This window comes from Petaurus breviceps, unplaced genomic scaffold (genome assembly GCF_028583685.1).
Source record: "Petaurus breviceps papuanus isolate PSGF00001 unplaced genomic scaffold, PetGlider_PUasm1.0 38, whole genome shotgun sequence".
Lineage (NCBI taxonomy): Eukaryota > Metazoa > Chordata > Mammalia > Diprotodontia > Petauridae > Petaurus > Petaurus breviceps.
This window is the reverse complement of record NW_027186304.1, coordinates 70,718,996-70,735,129: the sequence shown is the minus strand read 5'-3', so window position 1 is coordinate 70,735,129 and position 16,134 is coordinate 70,718,996. Positions and strand designations below refer to the sequence as shown.

General features: G+C 40.0%; 2 long non-coding RNA genes across 2 annotated transcripts in view; one reads left to right on the top strand and one right to left on the bottom strand.

Moving 5' to 3' along the window:
* LOC138170582 (uncharacterized) overlaps positions 1-16,134 on the bottom strand; it is a 149,509-nt gene that overhangs the window by 132,312 nt on the left and 1,063 nt on the right. Inside the window, exon 2 of the long non-coding RNA XR_011170670.1 lies at positions 15,465-15,578. This is a non-coding gene — a long non-coding RNA (uncharacterized lncRNA). The remainder of the gene's footprint in view (positions 1-15,464; positions 15,579-16,134) is intronic.
* On the top strand, positions 14,691-15,668 carry LOC138170581 (uncharacterized). Its single transcript, XR_011170669.1, has 2 exons — positions 14,691-15,099; positions 15,507-15,668. It is a non-coding gene; the product is annotated as an uncharacterized lncRNA (long non-coding RNA).

Sequence of the window (16,134 nt, the reverse complement as noted above, 5' to 3'; positions counted from 1 at the left end):
CCTTCCTTCCTTCCTTCCTTCCTTCCTTCCTTCCTTCCTTCCTTCCTCCCTTCCTCTCTTCCTCTCTTCCTCTTTCTCTCCTTCTCTCTTTCTCTCTTTCTTTCTTTCTTCCTTCTTTCCTTTCTTTCTTTCTGTCTTCAGTAGTGTCTGCTTGCTGAGAATATAAGGATCTTCAATACCCACAGAAGATGTAGCCAGACCACTTCCACTCAAGAACTGCTTCCCTGGATGCTAGCTCTATTTGGTGTTGGTTTCTGTTTGTTTGTTTGTTTTTTGCTTTTTTTTTTGGAGGGGGAGGGCAGGGCAATTGGGGTTAAGTGACTTGCCCAAGGTCACATGGCTAGTAAGTGTTATGTGTCTGAGGTCAGATTTGAACTCAGGTCTTCCTGACTCCAGGGCCTGTGCTCTATTCACTGTGCCACCTAGCTGCCCCCTGGATGCTAGTTCTGAGGAGTGATTTAGAAGCAAGTCTAGGGTCAATGAGGTACAGGGAACTTCTGTTCCAGGGACTCCCAGATTCAGAGTCTTGGGATATTTCCATTGGGATCTTAGGGAAGGTGGTGATTAAGATATTGGTGGTAGATTGATTGACTCTACTGGCACCTGCCACCCACCATCTCTTCTTTAGGGCACCTTGCTATTTCCAGAGGCTGGCTTGCCTATCCCAGTAACACTTGCTTAGGATGACTGATCCCTTCTCCATAAGAGTTGCTCTTCTATGTCATGGCTTTGGCAGGTGGGTTGAAAGTAGAACCACCAGTCTGGGAGGGAAGTGCTATTTCTGGGGCTATTGGGCTTACCTACCAGGTAATGACTGCCGCAATTCATGGCCCAGAAAATAGTATTTCCTCCCAACCATTTCTTCTAATAGTTAAATATTGTTCTCTAAATACCCTGAGGAGACTTCCACCCCCAAATTTGGAAATATCCAATAATTTAATTGGAGTTTTAAATAACCCATCACAGAAGCTTATAATGTTAGTCACTTGAGGGTATTATGGCATATGGAAAGTCAGTTTTATTCTACATTCTTGGGATCACTAAGACTTCCACTGTGTCAAAGTGGGATCCGAGATCAGAAGCTATAGAGTATGGAATTCCATGGTAGAGTATCAGGTACTCTATTAGCTCCCTGGAGGTTATTTCTGCCATGGTTCAGCAACTTGGGAATGCAAAATGCAGTCCTGAATACCAATGCCAGTTAAAGCAATTCTCTGCTCCTTTCATTGGTGGTTTTAAAACTTTAATCCGTCATCAAGTGGCAAGTTGTTCTTTTTTTTTTTTTTTTTTTTTTTTTTTTTGGAGGGCAATTGGGATTAAGTGACTTGCCCAAGGTTACATGGCTAGTTTTTCTGTTAGGTGTCTGAGGCTGGATTTGAACTCAGGTCCTCCTGACTCCAGGGCCAGTGCTCTATTCACTCCACCCTGGCAAGTTGTTCTTATTCTGAAATTTTGACAAACCTGGATTTAAAGCAAGTTGTATGAGCTTGCAGTTGATTTGGGTAACTGCCTCAGAGTAAAGATCTATGTAATGATGTCTTATGCTCTGTGAGCAATTCTTCCATGTCTGCTCATCTTATAAGATCAACTTATGAGGGTCAGGGAATCCTAAAAGTGTTCTTTGGTAGCTTCTTACAATTTTACTATGCTTCTATTAAAAAATGATGTCTTTTTGGTGGGTAATAAGACTATTTATGTCTTGCTAAAAGAGGTGGTCCTTCTTCTCCAAGGATCCCAATTTGTACCCTTGATCTTGTTCCCTCCAGGAACTTCAGTTCTTTGATCACCCTCGATCTGATCTCTTAATTTTTTTATCCATTGACTACTGCCTACAAACCATACCTGAATCTTCCCCCTCTTAAAACTCTCCCACCTCAATTGACCTTGCTATCTCAAATTATTAGCCTATGTCTACCACTCTCAGACAAAATCCTAGAAAAAGTTTTCTAGATTCAGTGTCTCTATTTCTTCATCAACCTTTCCTCATCCCCTTCCAATCTTGCTTGCAACACCATCACCTGACTGAAATGGCTTTTTCCAAAGTCAACCAATTAATATGTATTTAGTAAACATCTACTGTATGCCAAGCACTAGGGATAAAACTACAAAGAATGAAACAATCTCCACATGCAAGGAGCTTGCATTATGAATGGGGAAGTAAACAAGTACATCTTCATCATAAATATAAAGTCAATGAATATTATAATAATAATAAACATTTAAATATTACTTATTATGTTCCAGGTACTATGATAAATGCTTTATAATTATCATCTTATTTGATCCTCACAATAACCATGGGACATAAGTGCTATTGTTATCCCCATTTTATAGGTAAGGAAGAAAATTTGCCAATGTCTCTAGAGAAGCAAGCTGGAAATCAGGGACATGATGAGGAGCCATATTTTACTATATATCACTTCAGCCTGCAGACTCTGACTCTCTCTCCACATATCCGGAGTTGGCTCCATCTCTTCTTCCTCCTCCTGCTACTTCTCTTCCTTCTTCTTAAGAGGAGGAGGAAGAAGAAAGAAGAGGAAGAGGAGGAGAAGAAGAAGAAGAAATGTCTCTCCTGTACAAAGTTCTTAAATCAGTCTTGCCCCTCAGGTAGGCATGCAGCATTATGTCAGCAAAATGTTCTGGATGTGGCTGTAAATTCAAGTTATGCAAATATATATATATATATATATATGTATATATATATATATGTGTGTGTGTGTATATGTACATATATATATATATATATAGAGAGAGAGAGAGAGAATAAGAGAGAGAGTAGTTGAACACAAGGTAGTATGGGAGGGAGCAGATTAGCAGTTAAAGAAGGTGGATCAGGAAAATTTCATTCAGAAAATGGTGCTTGAGCTACCTCTGAGACAGAGGTAAAGAGGGAATTCATTCCAGGCCTGTAAGGCGACAAAGGCACAAAGATGGGAAATGTAGCTGTGTGCAAAAAGAAAAAAGCCCAGTTTAGCTGGATGAGAGAATGTGGGAGAAGGAATAATGTCCAATGAGACAAGAAAGATGGGTTGCAAAGAAGAACTTTAAAAACTAAACAAAGAAGTTTGTATTTCATCCTAGAGGCCATAGGAAGCCATTAGAGTTGACAGAATAGAGGAGAATGATCAAGTCTGCACTTAAGGAAAATTACTTTTGTATCTCTCAGATATGTGCCAATCTCTCCTCTAACATGGCTACCACCCTGCAGAAGGCCCTCACCACTTCACACCTGGACCTTCTGGTTGGCCTCTGTCTTGAGCCTCTTTCCAGTCCAGTACCAAAAAAAAAAAAAAAAAAAAAAAAAAAAAAAAAAATGCAGGTCTGAAAATATCACCCCACCCTCATTCCATTCAATAAACTACATATCACCTCTAGGAGCAAATATAAAATTATCTGGCTTTTAAAGCCTTTCACAACCTGGCCCCTTCCTACCTTTCCAGTCTTCTTACTTACTTCACTCCCCTAATGTGTCCTCTAGGATCCAGTGGCACTGGCTTCCTGGCTATTCCTCTCACAGGATACAGCATTACCCAACTCGAGGCATTTTTAGCGATGATCCATTATCCACCATACTTGCAATTCTCTCTCTCCTCATCTCTGCTTCCTGGTTTCCTTCGAGTCTCAGATGAAGTGCCTCCTGCTGTAAGAAGACTTTCCTGATTCTCCCTAATTTTAATACCTCCCTTAGGAGGTTATCATTTACATACATACATATATGTATATTTAATAATCTTCAATATATAGTATATATATATATATATATATAGTATGAAACCTTTCCTGTACATAGCTGTCTATATGATATCCACCATATTCTATTGTGGGCTTCTTGAGGTCAGCGACTGTTTTAAACTTACATTGTACCCCCAGCACTTAGCATAGTACTTGACACATAGTAGGTGCTTAAGAAATGCCTGTTGACTTTACTTGACTTGGCAGTAGCATTTGGATGAATTGGAATGGTGAATGACTTGAGGCCAGGAGAACAATTAAGAGACCCTTTCAATAATCTAGGCAAGATAGGTGGAGGCTGTGTGAGTTGAGAGAAAGGGTCAGATGTGAGAGACCTTGTAAAGGTAGAAATGACCAGATGTGGCATTTGACTGGATGTGTGGAAGAGTAACGCAGTGAGTAAAATGTAGAGATTATCAACATGGGATACTGGAAGTGATGGTAGTGGCTTTGGCAAAAATAGGTAATTTTGGAAGAAGGGGTTTTTTGTGGGGGAGATAGAGAAGTTCTGTTTTGGAACTGTTGAGAACAAGATGTGTCTGGGACATCTAATATGAGAATAAAATTCTAATAATAATAATAATTAGAGTAGTATTCTAATAGAGAATATAAAGAAAGAAAAGAAGAGAATCTAAGAATGGAACCTTTGGGAACACTAAAATTAGAGGTGGTAATATGGATGATATGCTCAGAAAGGGGTCTGAGACAGCAATCAGGCAGGCAGGATGTAAACCAGAAAGAGTAGTGTCACAAAAACACAGAAAGGAAAGAATATCCAAAAAGAGAAAGTAGATGATTGTATCAAATGCAAGAGATAGGTCCAAAAGGAATAGGATTGAGAAAAGACCTTTGGATGAGATGATTAATAATTCTATAGAGAACAGTTACAGTTAAGTGATGAGACGGGAAGACATATTGCAAAAGGTTGAGGGGTGAGAAGAGAAGAAGTAAGGAAGCTTATGTTGACAGCTTTTTCAAGGAGTTTGGCTGAGAAAGGGAAGAAAACTATAGGATGATAGTGTGCAGAGATGGTAAAGGGTAAGGAAGATTTTAAGAATGAGGAAGATTCGAGCATGTCTAGAGTCAATAGAGAAAGAACCAGTTGATAAAAAGAGGCTGAAGATTCAATAGGGGAATGACTGAGGCTGCAATCTGCAGGGAAAAGGACATGGACATCAAGTGCATATGTAAAGCAATTGGTCCTGGGAAAAACAAGGGTCTCCTCTTTTTCAGAGACTGGAAGAACGGAGAAAAACCTGGGAGATGATGTCACAGACAGTCAAAAAGCAGGTATTAAGTGCTGCATGCCAAGCACTGTGAAGATTCTCAATAATCTTTTAATTGCAAAATCCAATGGCCTTTATCAGTTCTCATACTTCTAAACCTCTCTGCAATATTTGACACTGTTGGTCAATTTTTTCCCCTGGAAAAATTCCCCTCCTCCCTGTGTTTTCATGACACTACTCCTTCATGGTTCTCCTCTACCTCATCACTTTCAGTCTCTTTTGTCGTATCATCAGCCATACCCTCCCCTCTTTGTATAGACCTACTCTAAGGCTTTGTCCTCAGTCCTCTTCTCTTCTCTCCATACATTCTCTCCTGAGATGATCTCATGATCATCTCATTAGCCCACATGCATACAATTATCATTACTTTGCTCACAATTCTCAAATCTATAGGTTACAACTTCACCTTTCTCCTGAGCTCCAGCACATCACCAAATGCCTGCTGGACATCCACATCTAAATGTGCCATAGTCCCTTCAAACAACATATCTAAGATGGAACTCAACCTAAATCAGTCTTCCAAACCATTTTGTCAAGGGTACTACCATCCTTCCAATCTCCCAGTTTCCTCAACCCTTCATTTCCCCTCACCTTCTAGATCAAATCATTTTGGATCAAATCAGCCATTTCCTTCTTCATTTTACTTGCACATCTCTAATACTCATATTCTTCTCTCAACTCATGTGGTCATTACTCTAGTCCAGGTTCTTATCACCTCTTATCTGTGCTACAATAGCCTCCAGTCTTTGCCATCTTCAATCTGTTCTCCATACAACATAAAATGTATATTGCTTAAACAGAGGTCTGCCCAAAAAAAGAGAGTCTCCACCTCAAAAAGCAACCACTGGCTCCCTAGTGCCTCTAGGAAAAAAATACAAGCCCCTCACAGCCTGATTCCCATCCATCTTTCCACATGGCTTTCACATCACCCCTTTTCAAACATTCCAGTCAAATCAGTTTATTTGTTAGTTCTATCTTGCACTTCTCATGCCTTTGTAAAGAATAAATGCCTAGCACAATCTCTGTCCTTATATCAACTCTTGGCATCCCCAGTTCTGTCAAACCTCATCTCAAATGCTTTCTCCTAAAATAGACTTTTCCTGATCACCCACCACCCACCCACATTGTTAATGCTCTCCCTACAAAAAAAAAAAAATACTTTGTATTAATTTTGTAAAGAAGCAGCCTGGTTTAGTTACTAGAGTAAAGGCTCTTCCTCAAGGCCAGGAAGGGTTGCAATCAAGTCCTGTCTCTGACAAATACTGGCTATCTTAACCCTAGACAAATCATTTAAACTCTCTGAGACTAAGTTATAGAAAAAGTACCAACCTGCATTGGTAATGGGAACTTCCTCACTTGGGAGGTCCCACTACCAGTGAAATCACACAACTATTCTCTACCACTCTATTTTGCATTTCATTATCTGGTTACATATGTTTGCCCCCTGGCACTGGAAATTCCTCGAAGGCAGAAACTGTATTTGTTTATGTCTTTTATGTGCCCAGTGCCTTGCACAAAGTTGGAACTGAATAAATGTTTTTGAATTGATTTTAATTCAAATAACATTTCCAATCAGTGAATATCCACTAAAAAAATGTCTTATAACTCTCCATCTCCAGCTCTTCCCCAGCTCCCACCCTCACCATGGCTATCATGCTCCAGACTATTCAACTATGCCATTTACTACAGATGATAAGTGGATATAAATATGCACTACCTCTCAGGTCTCATCTCTGGCATGTTTACAGCATTATAAACCATTTCCAGTTCAGATCTTTGAGATATTCAATTTCCTTTTCATCTTATATCACTAAACTGGACATTAGCTGGAGGGTGAAAACTGTCCAATTCTGAATGACTGTTGCTATTTTTTTTTATTCCAGAGAGACAATATTACTTCTGATTTATCATTTTAGAAGGAAACAGAATCTTTTTTAGTTCCACTTTTCTCAGCCAATCAGGACAACCCTAATATTCTGGGTATAGGAACCAATATGGAGATTGCACCAAATTCACTATGTCTTTTAGTATAATACATTCAAAAATAGGTAAGTCTTTTGTTGTTGTTCAGTAGTTTCAGTTGTGTCCAACTCTTCGTGACCCCATTTTGTGTTTTCTTGGCAAAGATACTGGAGTGGTTTGCCATTTCCTTCTCTAACTTATTTTACAGATGAGAAAACTGAGGCAAACAGGATTATGTGCCTTGCCCAGGGTCACCAGCTAATAAGAGTCTGAGACCAGATTTGAACTCATGAAGATGAATTTTCTTTACTTCAGGTCTGGCACTCTGTCCACTTTACCACCTACCTGCCCATAGCTCATAATACTACAAGATGTAATCTCGGATTTATGGGCTCTAGGATGAGCTAAATTGCCATGCCACATCATTTCCTCAGTTACCTATCTTCTATTGGCTTCCAACTAAACAAGGGATCCCTGTGCCTATTTGAGTCTACCAGAGTCAGTATCTGTTTTGAGTCAGTATCCTTAAATATTTGGTCATTTCCCTTGCCCAGTGTATGATAACACATGGAAATGGGGAACACTCATTCATTCCCTTGCCAGGCTCTCAAACAGAGGTATACAGGTTCTTAAATTAGCTACAGAATTTCCTGTCCCACTGGGGATACCCTAACTCCCTTCTGTGGACTTTCTACCTGTACAGATCTAGAAGCATATTTGTGGACTGTTCATCAATTCTATCTTTTGGAATCTCATTTCTAGTTTAACTACTCTTTTGCACTGCATTTTCACTGACTGGTCAGTGCTCCATCTAGGTTCAAACAAGCTGGATGGTCAGTAATGGTAAACTGAAAGACCATGGATTGAAGGATGAAAGGGATTCTTACATCCTCATCTCATCTGGGCTTCCAAGTTCCTCCTCAGTATCTTTCCATATCTTAGACTCAGTGATCTTCCCAATCATGAACCCACCTTTTCTTAGAGTATAGATACCACCCCTGACACAGAGTTAGAGCCTGTTTTTCTGCAACTTAATTTTTGGAGCCTTTTCAAGGACTCATGCAAAGTTATCTTCTTCAATCCACTTTGTCACCTCCAAATTACTCGGGCAGACCATTCTGTGGGCTACATAATCCACTCTCTTTCAGAACTCCTATTTCAGGGCTCAGTTGTACTAACAGGTAAGTTAGTGAACACAAATTCACATGGCACACTGTGTCTAGCCACCCCCAGACCATGCTTCCAGATTATCTTCAGCTATCTTCCCTGCCACCCATATGCATACATCTTCCACTGTAACTTTTTATCTGAGAACTGTAATCAAATCAATACTAACATTGCTTCTAGAACATGCTTGTGACTTCCTAAACCAAATATCCTCCCCTGGTCATAGCTTCCCTATGTTCTGTGTTCCCCTATTAGAATATAAATTCTTTCATAACAAAGATTATATCAAGAATCAATGAACATTTATTAAGCACCAACTATGTGCCAGGCCTCATGACAAGGGCTGAGGATGCAAAAAGCAAGGTGCTTGGAATCTAGTGGGTGAGACAACCTACAAGCTATATACAGGGCAAAAAGGAAATAGTTAACAGAGGGAAGATATTGGAATGAAGGATGTTTGGGAAAAGCTTCCTATAAAAATGAGATTTTAGTTGAGACTTAAAGGAAACCAGGAAAGTCAGGAGATAGAGTTAAGGGAGAAGATTCCAGACATGGAGGACAGCTAGAGAAAATGCCCAGAGCCAAGAAATGGAGTGTCTTGTTCAAGGAGCAGCCAAGAGACATTTGTATCCCCAGTACTTGGCACACAGTAAATTTTAATAAATGTTTTTCATTCATTCATTTACTCACTCACTCACTCACTATGGTCCTGGCCTGGCTCTTATTTCCTCTGCTCTTTGATTAGAGCAGGAACAGTAGCACCCACCCATTCCATAATCCCTAAATCCTTTTCCTTTTTCCAATGTTGTACCATCTTCCATCCTCGTAACTACCCATGTGTGCCAATATCTTTTACCATGTGGACAATGAATTAATCAACAAGTAATTATGGAGTATCCATTATGTGCTAGGGACAGGGAATACAAGGTTTTTTAAAAAAAGAATGGCATGATCCCTATTTCCAATGAGCTTATATTCTAATTAGGGAGATTCCTATATACTCTTCACCTCACCCACCATATCCCCTTTTTAAAATTTTATTTTAGAAATTACATTTCTTGTACAAATTTGTCTCAGTTTACTAGCTTTCATCTACATTTCTGATATTTCTATGAAGTAGCAGACTCACCTAATCTCAAAAGCTTTTATCAGGGGCCACATATGTGTGGGAGAGAATATCTCTGTGGATGTATATAAACATATATTTACATACAACTCATTTACTGTTAGGAAGCTATCAATAGTTTTAGAATTTATTTATCTAATACAATAGTGGGGAAATAACTGGATTATTTTGAGAATGGGAGTCTGCATGTAAATGAAGAAAAATTTTCCAGTCTCACAAAACTTGTTTTCATTTTTTAAATGATTTTTGAGGCTGGGTCTCTGTTTCTCCCAGACTAGATTGCAGAGACCATTCAAGGGCCTAATTGCAGTACTGACTGGCACAGAAGTTTTTTATTTGTTCCATTTTTTTTCCAACCTAGGGCAGTCTATCCCTCTTTGCTCTTTGTGCATAGTGGCCTTCTGCTCCCAGGGGCTGACCATGTTGATACTGTACTTAGTGGGGAATTCTGATTGACTGTAGCCCTGCTGCAACTCAGAACTCCAAAGCTCACATGACCCACCATATTCATCCTCTCACCACTGATCCTGGCTCAAAAGTAATTTTTAAAGAGGCATATTCTGTCTATATGTAACACTATTTTTTCCTTTCTGGATCCCATAACCTCTGTATATTTTCAGTTTATGTATTAGAAAAACAATTGGTCCTTCACTGAATAGCTCATGTGGCCTAAAAAATTCCTTTGTAACAGATTCTCAATGTCTAGATTGTATTGCTGCAAATAAATTTGTAGTGATGTGCAGATGGTCAGAAGTACCAGGAAAGTGTTTCCCAATTGGTTCTCAAGTACCTATTCCCACTATCTAAATAGGCCTGGGATGGAATGAAAGACAGACATGAAGAACCAATTAAGGGCCTTTCCATACACCACTTCTGGCCTTTCTTGAAACAGGTAAGCCACCAGCAGTAGTTTGTATCCAAGTGTTTCCATATTGTTTTTACAGAGAAGGGAATGGAGTACTATTCAGAAGAATCAGGAAAAATTCGAGTAGTTAAACCTGTCTCAACTTTTGTTGGTGCAGGTATTGTGTGCAGCCAGGAGAGGGAAGATGAGACTTAAAATGTCTTTTCAGAGTACTATAAACACTGAGAGCACAAACAAAACCAATCACAAGACATTCATATACTTTGTCAGTAAACAAATATGCAGCAGAGTAGACTGTGTGCATTTTAATTTAGTATTTCAGGATAGTAAAAAAAACCCCGATTCTTAAAAGTACCATAATTGTACTCCTATGCTTGCTTTAACCATGAAAACTCTTGTCTATATTGAAATGTTGTGAATGAATTGTTGAAATGAGTAACCTTGTGTAATGAGTGTGTCCCCATGGTCTTACTTGGCTTAGAGTTCACTCTACGCAAGGCAAGATAACCAGCATGCTGTAAACCAGCATGTTCGTACCAAAAAATCCTGGACCCCAGAAGCTTATGAGCAACCAGAGCTGTGTTCCATACAGTAACACACAGAAAAATATTTTTTACCCAAAGCTGTTTAAAGGAGCATTCAAACATCGTAACTTGGCATGTGAAAATGTTTTGCAATCTTTTTTTTTGCTCTTATAACAGACCAGCGTCTTGCACAGTAACCACATCCTCTCTCTTCAGCAGCTTCTTCTTTCCTGCCAGTCAATTACAACTCAAAGAGATGCGTTGAGAGTGAACTTAGGACAAGTGGTGAAGTGGAACCGATTCCAGTGACCCAGACCTGCCTCACTCTTTCTTTTTTTCTCTCTAAGAGAGTATGTTTGTGTGAGTCTAACCATTTTTCCAAAGGAAAAGGAAAAACACAGCTCCCCCGATTTCTTCAGAGAAGGTTCTAAGACAAGAAATGTTCTCCAGGGATCAGACCTTTGACAGATCATTTTCTACAGCTCTAACATGTCAGCTACTCCAGTGACTCACCAGTCATCAACTGGTGCAGAATGATTCACCTGAAATAAATGGAGATGACTACTTCTAAGCTGCATTATCTTGGATAGGCTTGGATTTAGGGCACACTTCCTTTCTAGGTCTTTGTATTGTAAAGAATAGCTGCTGTACATAGGTTCTCCTTTAAATTATACTCAATACATTTTTTAAAAACTAAAAACAACAGAAATAATAACATAACGAAAATAAAAGAGGAGGAAGGAAACAGTCACCTGATTTCAAGTTAGGTAACTTGTCTTAACAATGAATAACCAAAAAAGTTTGGCATTGTGGATAATCATATGCTGGCATTTGGATTCAGGAAGAATTGGCCAGGAAATTTACTAGCTGTGTGATCCTGAACAAATCACAACCACTCAAGTCTCAGTTTCCCTATCATAAAAGCAGGATAATAAGATCTATAGTACTTACCTCACAAGGTTATGGCAAGGATCAACTGAAATAATATATGTAAATGTTTTTTTTTCATTTGAAATGCTACAGAAATATCAGTTATTATTAAAAATCATTTATTTTATTTTTCCAAATACCTATGTGAAGACAGAGCCAAGGCAGAAAGTGATAGGGAATTGGTCTAAGGTTGCATAGAGTACTTACTTACAGGTAAGGAAATTCCCTCTCCCAAGGCAGGTTAAAATATTCTGAAATGTAGAGTCTCAGACAGTTGCCTAGAACACTGAGAGGGTGTAACCTTGCCCATGGTTAAAAAGCCATAATTGTCAGAGGATGACTTGAACTCAGGATCTTCTTGACTTTCTGGCAGTCCTCTAGCACTATACCACATTGCATCTGAAGTCAGAAAGCAAGAGGAATCCTCCAGAACCTTTTCGTGGTATTCTAGAATTACTGAAAAAAGATGTTAGTCTATCATCATGAAGAGGTAATGGTGATAGATGGGTAGGTAAGTAGATAGGTAGATAAATAGATAGATAGATACATACATACATACATACACGATAAGCTTTAGATACATCAATGTCCTGAAAACTTGTTGGGTGAAAGACAAACAGGTGAGAGGATCAGAAACTTGCCTCATCAAGATCATGCCAGTGGAAACACCCAATGCACCCAGATTCAGCTGCTTTATATTCATGGCAGCCATGGCCCTTGGTTATTAAATAAAGAGGGGTAATAGTTACTGCAACAACATAGCAACAGCTAGCTTTGTCCTTTAACCCCTCCTCTCCCTCAGTGAACTCTCCCATGACTATCCAAATCTCTTACAAATGATAAGACTGATTACTATAGTCACCCTCACCTCTTGTCTAATCCCTTTCTTTTTTGACCTCAGATCTTCTCATTGGGCATCCAAGCAAAAGTTGACCAAGAGATGGAAGAACTCACAGAGGCATAGGAAATGATGAAACTTAGAATGATATAATTTTCAGGTTGAAATTATACAATCCACCTCCGTCATTTTAAACATAAGAAAATGGGGAGTGGTAAACAGCCTTGGGCAAGGATACATAGCTAGTTCAATTTCAGAGCTAGAACTTAAACCCAGATCTCCTACCAGAGGTAGAAAAACTTCAGCCTGTAAAGCCACATGTGTCACTCTAGGTCCTCAAGTGCAGGAGCCCTTTGAATCTAAACTTCACAGAGCAAATCTTGTTTGGATTCAGTCAAAGGGCCACGCTTGAGATTAGTGGGTCACATATGGCCTCAAAGTCAAATGTTCCCCACCCCTCATCCAGGCTGTTGACCACCTGACCTACACCTCATTGTGTTTCAGCTACATAGGAATGGATTAAAAAAACCTACATTCATTCATTCAACTTGCATTGATTAAGCCTCTACAATAGCCTGCTGCTTGTTCTCCCTGCCTCAAGCCTCTCCTACTTCAGTCAGTGGTCAAAGTGACCTTCCTAAAGCACAGGTCTAACCATATTACCCCACTATCCAATAAACTCCAGAAGCTCTCTGTCGCCTCCAGAATGAAATATAAAATCCTGTTTGGCATTCAAAACCTGTCCCACCTTTTTTTGCAGTCTTCTAACACCTTATTATACCCCTCCCCACTTGACACTGGTCTCTTTTCTGTTCCTTGAACAAGAAACTCCATTTTCCAACTCTGGGGACTTTCACTGACTTTCCCCCATGCCTAAAGTTCTCTCCCTCCTTATTGTTCGTGGCTTCCTTCTTATCCCAGCTAAAATCCCAAATTCTACAATCCTTCTTAATGCCAGTGTTTTCCCTCTGTTGGTTATCTCCTAGTTATCTTGAATATGGCTCTGTTTGTACATAGTTGGTTACATATTGTTTACATGTCTCCCCCATTAGACAGTGAGCTCCTCGAGGGCAGGAACTGTCTTTTTGCCTTATTTTTTTTGTATCCTCAGCACTTAGCACAGTGCCTGGCACATAGTGGGTGCTTAATAAATGTCAGTGATCGAGTATAAGACATTGCCAGACATTCACTTTGCCAAAATTTTAGAAGGCACTTCTATATAGCAAAGTAACATAAAGATCCTGTTTTGGAAGAGGAGCTTCTTAATTTCCTGGATGACAGTAACAGAAGCACAACTTAAGCAGAAACAGGGTTTCGGATGGAGAGACCACCAACTTAGACTAGGTGGGATAGGACCCAAAGGGAACAATGACACAGGCTGCTTATGTGAACCCAACTAAAAGTTAACCACATTTCCTTGAGAAAGAGAAGAACAGCAGAGGTGAGTCATGTGTCTGACTTGAAGGAACCATGAGGAAATGGAAAAGTAACAGCTGACATTCAAAGGTCTGAGGGAAAAGAAAAAAAAAATTTTTAAGCTAGCTAGGACAGAGCTTTGGCAAATGTTGAGTTTCTTAAAAGAGAAGCAGGATCCATCCCAGGAGCTTTCTGTTAGAACAGATAGTGAAAGGAAAAATTAGTACTGACATCTGGAGAGTCAGGGAAGGAGAGAGACAGTAATAATTACATAGGAGAGGTATCTTCTGTGAGAGCCCAACTAAGGCAAATAAGAGGAAGAGTGTAGGCCCCGTAGAGAAGAGCTGACAATCAGAGATAAGTAAGGTAGGGAAGGAGAGACCTATTAAAGTAAGACTGAAGAAGGATGGGACATGGGGGAGCAGGAGGAAGTGTGGGAGGGAAAGCATTCTTCAGCATGTATTATAAAGGAGAGCCTAGATCAAGGTTTCAAATTGAAGACTAGCTATGTGGAATAAGGAGTGTGGTGACACTCTTAGCAAGACACACAGCCGGATTCTTTATCAGGATCTATCAACTGAGGAAGTTTCAGCTGGACTTGAATGTCAGCCAGCTTCCTGATGCCACTGGCTGGAATTTCTCCTTTTCCCATCCCAGTAATTATAGGAAGGGAAAGGCAGCATCAAGCAGCTCCCCCTGGGGGTTCTTTAAGAAGCCTATAGGATGTAGCAGATTCAAAATCTCATTGTTGTGCTTGCCCTGACATAGAGGCTACATACACACCCTAACGTTCTAAGACTTGGTCCTGGGGGAAGGCAGCTCCAGGCTGGATCAGGTGCCTTGTTAGGAGTAAGCTTTGGGATAAATGATGGTCGTGGGAGAACATGACGACAGCAAGGGCTAATTATTTAGCTGAGGAATAGTGACCTAGGGTGGAATGACCCACTAACTGACAGAGATGGGACAGCTGGATTGCAAACCCTTGTAGAAAGAACTCCAGGGAGGCAGCTGGTTCAGGAGATGAGATCCTAAAGGGCTGAGTCTGGGTCCCAAGAGGCAAAACACTATTCCAGGACCCCTGTATATATTAGAGAGAACGAGGAACACAGTGGAATTGCTGGCAAGGAAGCTGGAATGCTCAGAAGGATATAGTTCATATGATTATATGCTATTCAAAACTAAACCCTAATTATAATCTAACATGGACTGGGAAAAGATTTGGACAAAAGCATCTTCCATATTTCATAGCAAAGGTGGGGGACTGTGAGTTTGAAATACTGCATGTACTGTCAGGCAAGGGTAGTACGGGATTTTTGTTTGTTTTTTCTGATTTTTTTTTCTTTTTAAAAATCTTTGTTACAAAGGATGTCTGACTGGGTAGAAGTGGGAAGCGATATATATATGAAAATGAGTGTGAGGTCAAAACAAAAAGACATCTATGGAAAATGAAATATTCAAAAAAGAATGCATGGTATAATGATCTGCTGGGAACCAAATTTAGAAGTCAAAAAGTCAAACATTATAGACACTAACAAGGCTCCCTTGGGTTAAATGGCTACCAGTTAAAAATCTTTGTGTGGGTGGGTTTTTTTTTTTTTTCCATTTGTTTGTTTCTTACCTTACTTGCCTCCAATAAGCTGTTGTTTTTGATCTTATCCAGGAGCCAGGAAGCAGATGTGACTACAACTTTCTCCTCTTCCACCTTCTGAAGCTTTGCAAATGTAAACTTCCTCTAAGAAGAGAGAGAAATCCTTGAGAAGGAGCTTTCTCTAAAGAAAACTTAAAAATCTTAAATAAAAGGGAAAACTGGGATTTCTAAGGCTCTCCAAGTTTTCTAGTGGGCTTTTTTTTCTGTTCTCTTTCTCTGTCTCTCCTGTCTTCACACCTGTCCTCCTGACTATCCCCAAAGCTTGCTAGAATGCACCAAACATTTGGAGCAGAGATGTAATTGTGGGTAGTGAAGACAAGCCTAAATGGCTATGGCACTTGAAGTCAACTTAGATTCTCTGGAATCTTCCTTCCTTCCTTCCTTCCTTCCTTCCTTCCTTCCTTCCTTCCTTCCTCCCTCCCTCCCTTTTTCCCTTCCTCCCTCCCTCCCTTTTTCCCTTCCTCCCTCCCTTCTTTCCTCCCTCCCTCCCTTCCTTCTTTCCTTCCTTCCCTCCTTCCTTCCTTCCTTCCTTCCTTCCTCCCTTCCTCCCTCCCTTCCTTCCTTCCTTCTTCCCTCCCTCCCTTCCTTCCTTCTTTCCTTCCTTCCTTCCTTCCTTCCTTCCTTCCTTCCTTCCTTCCTT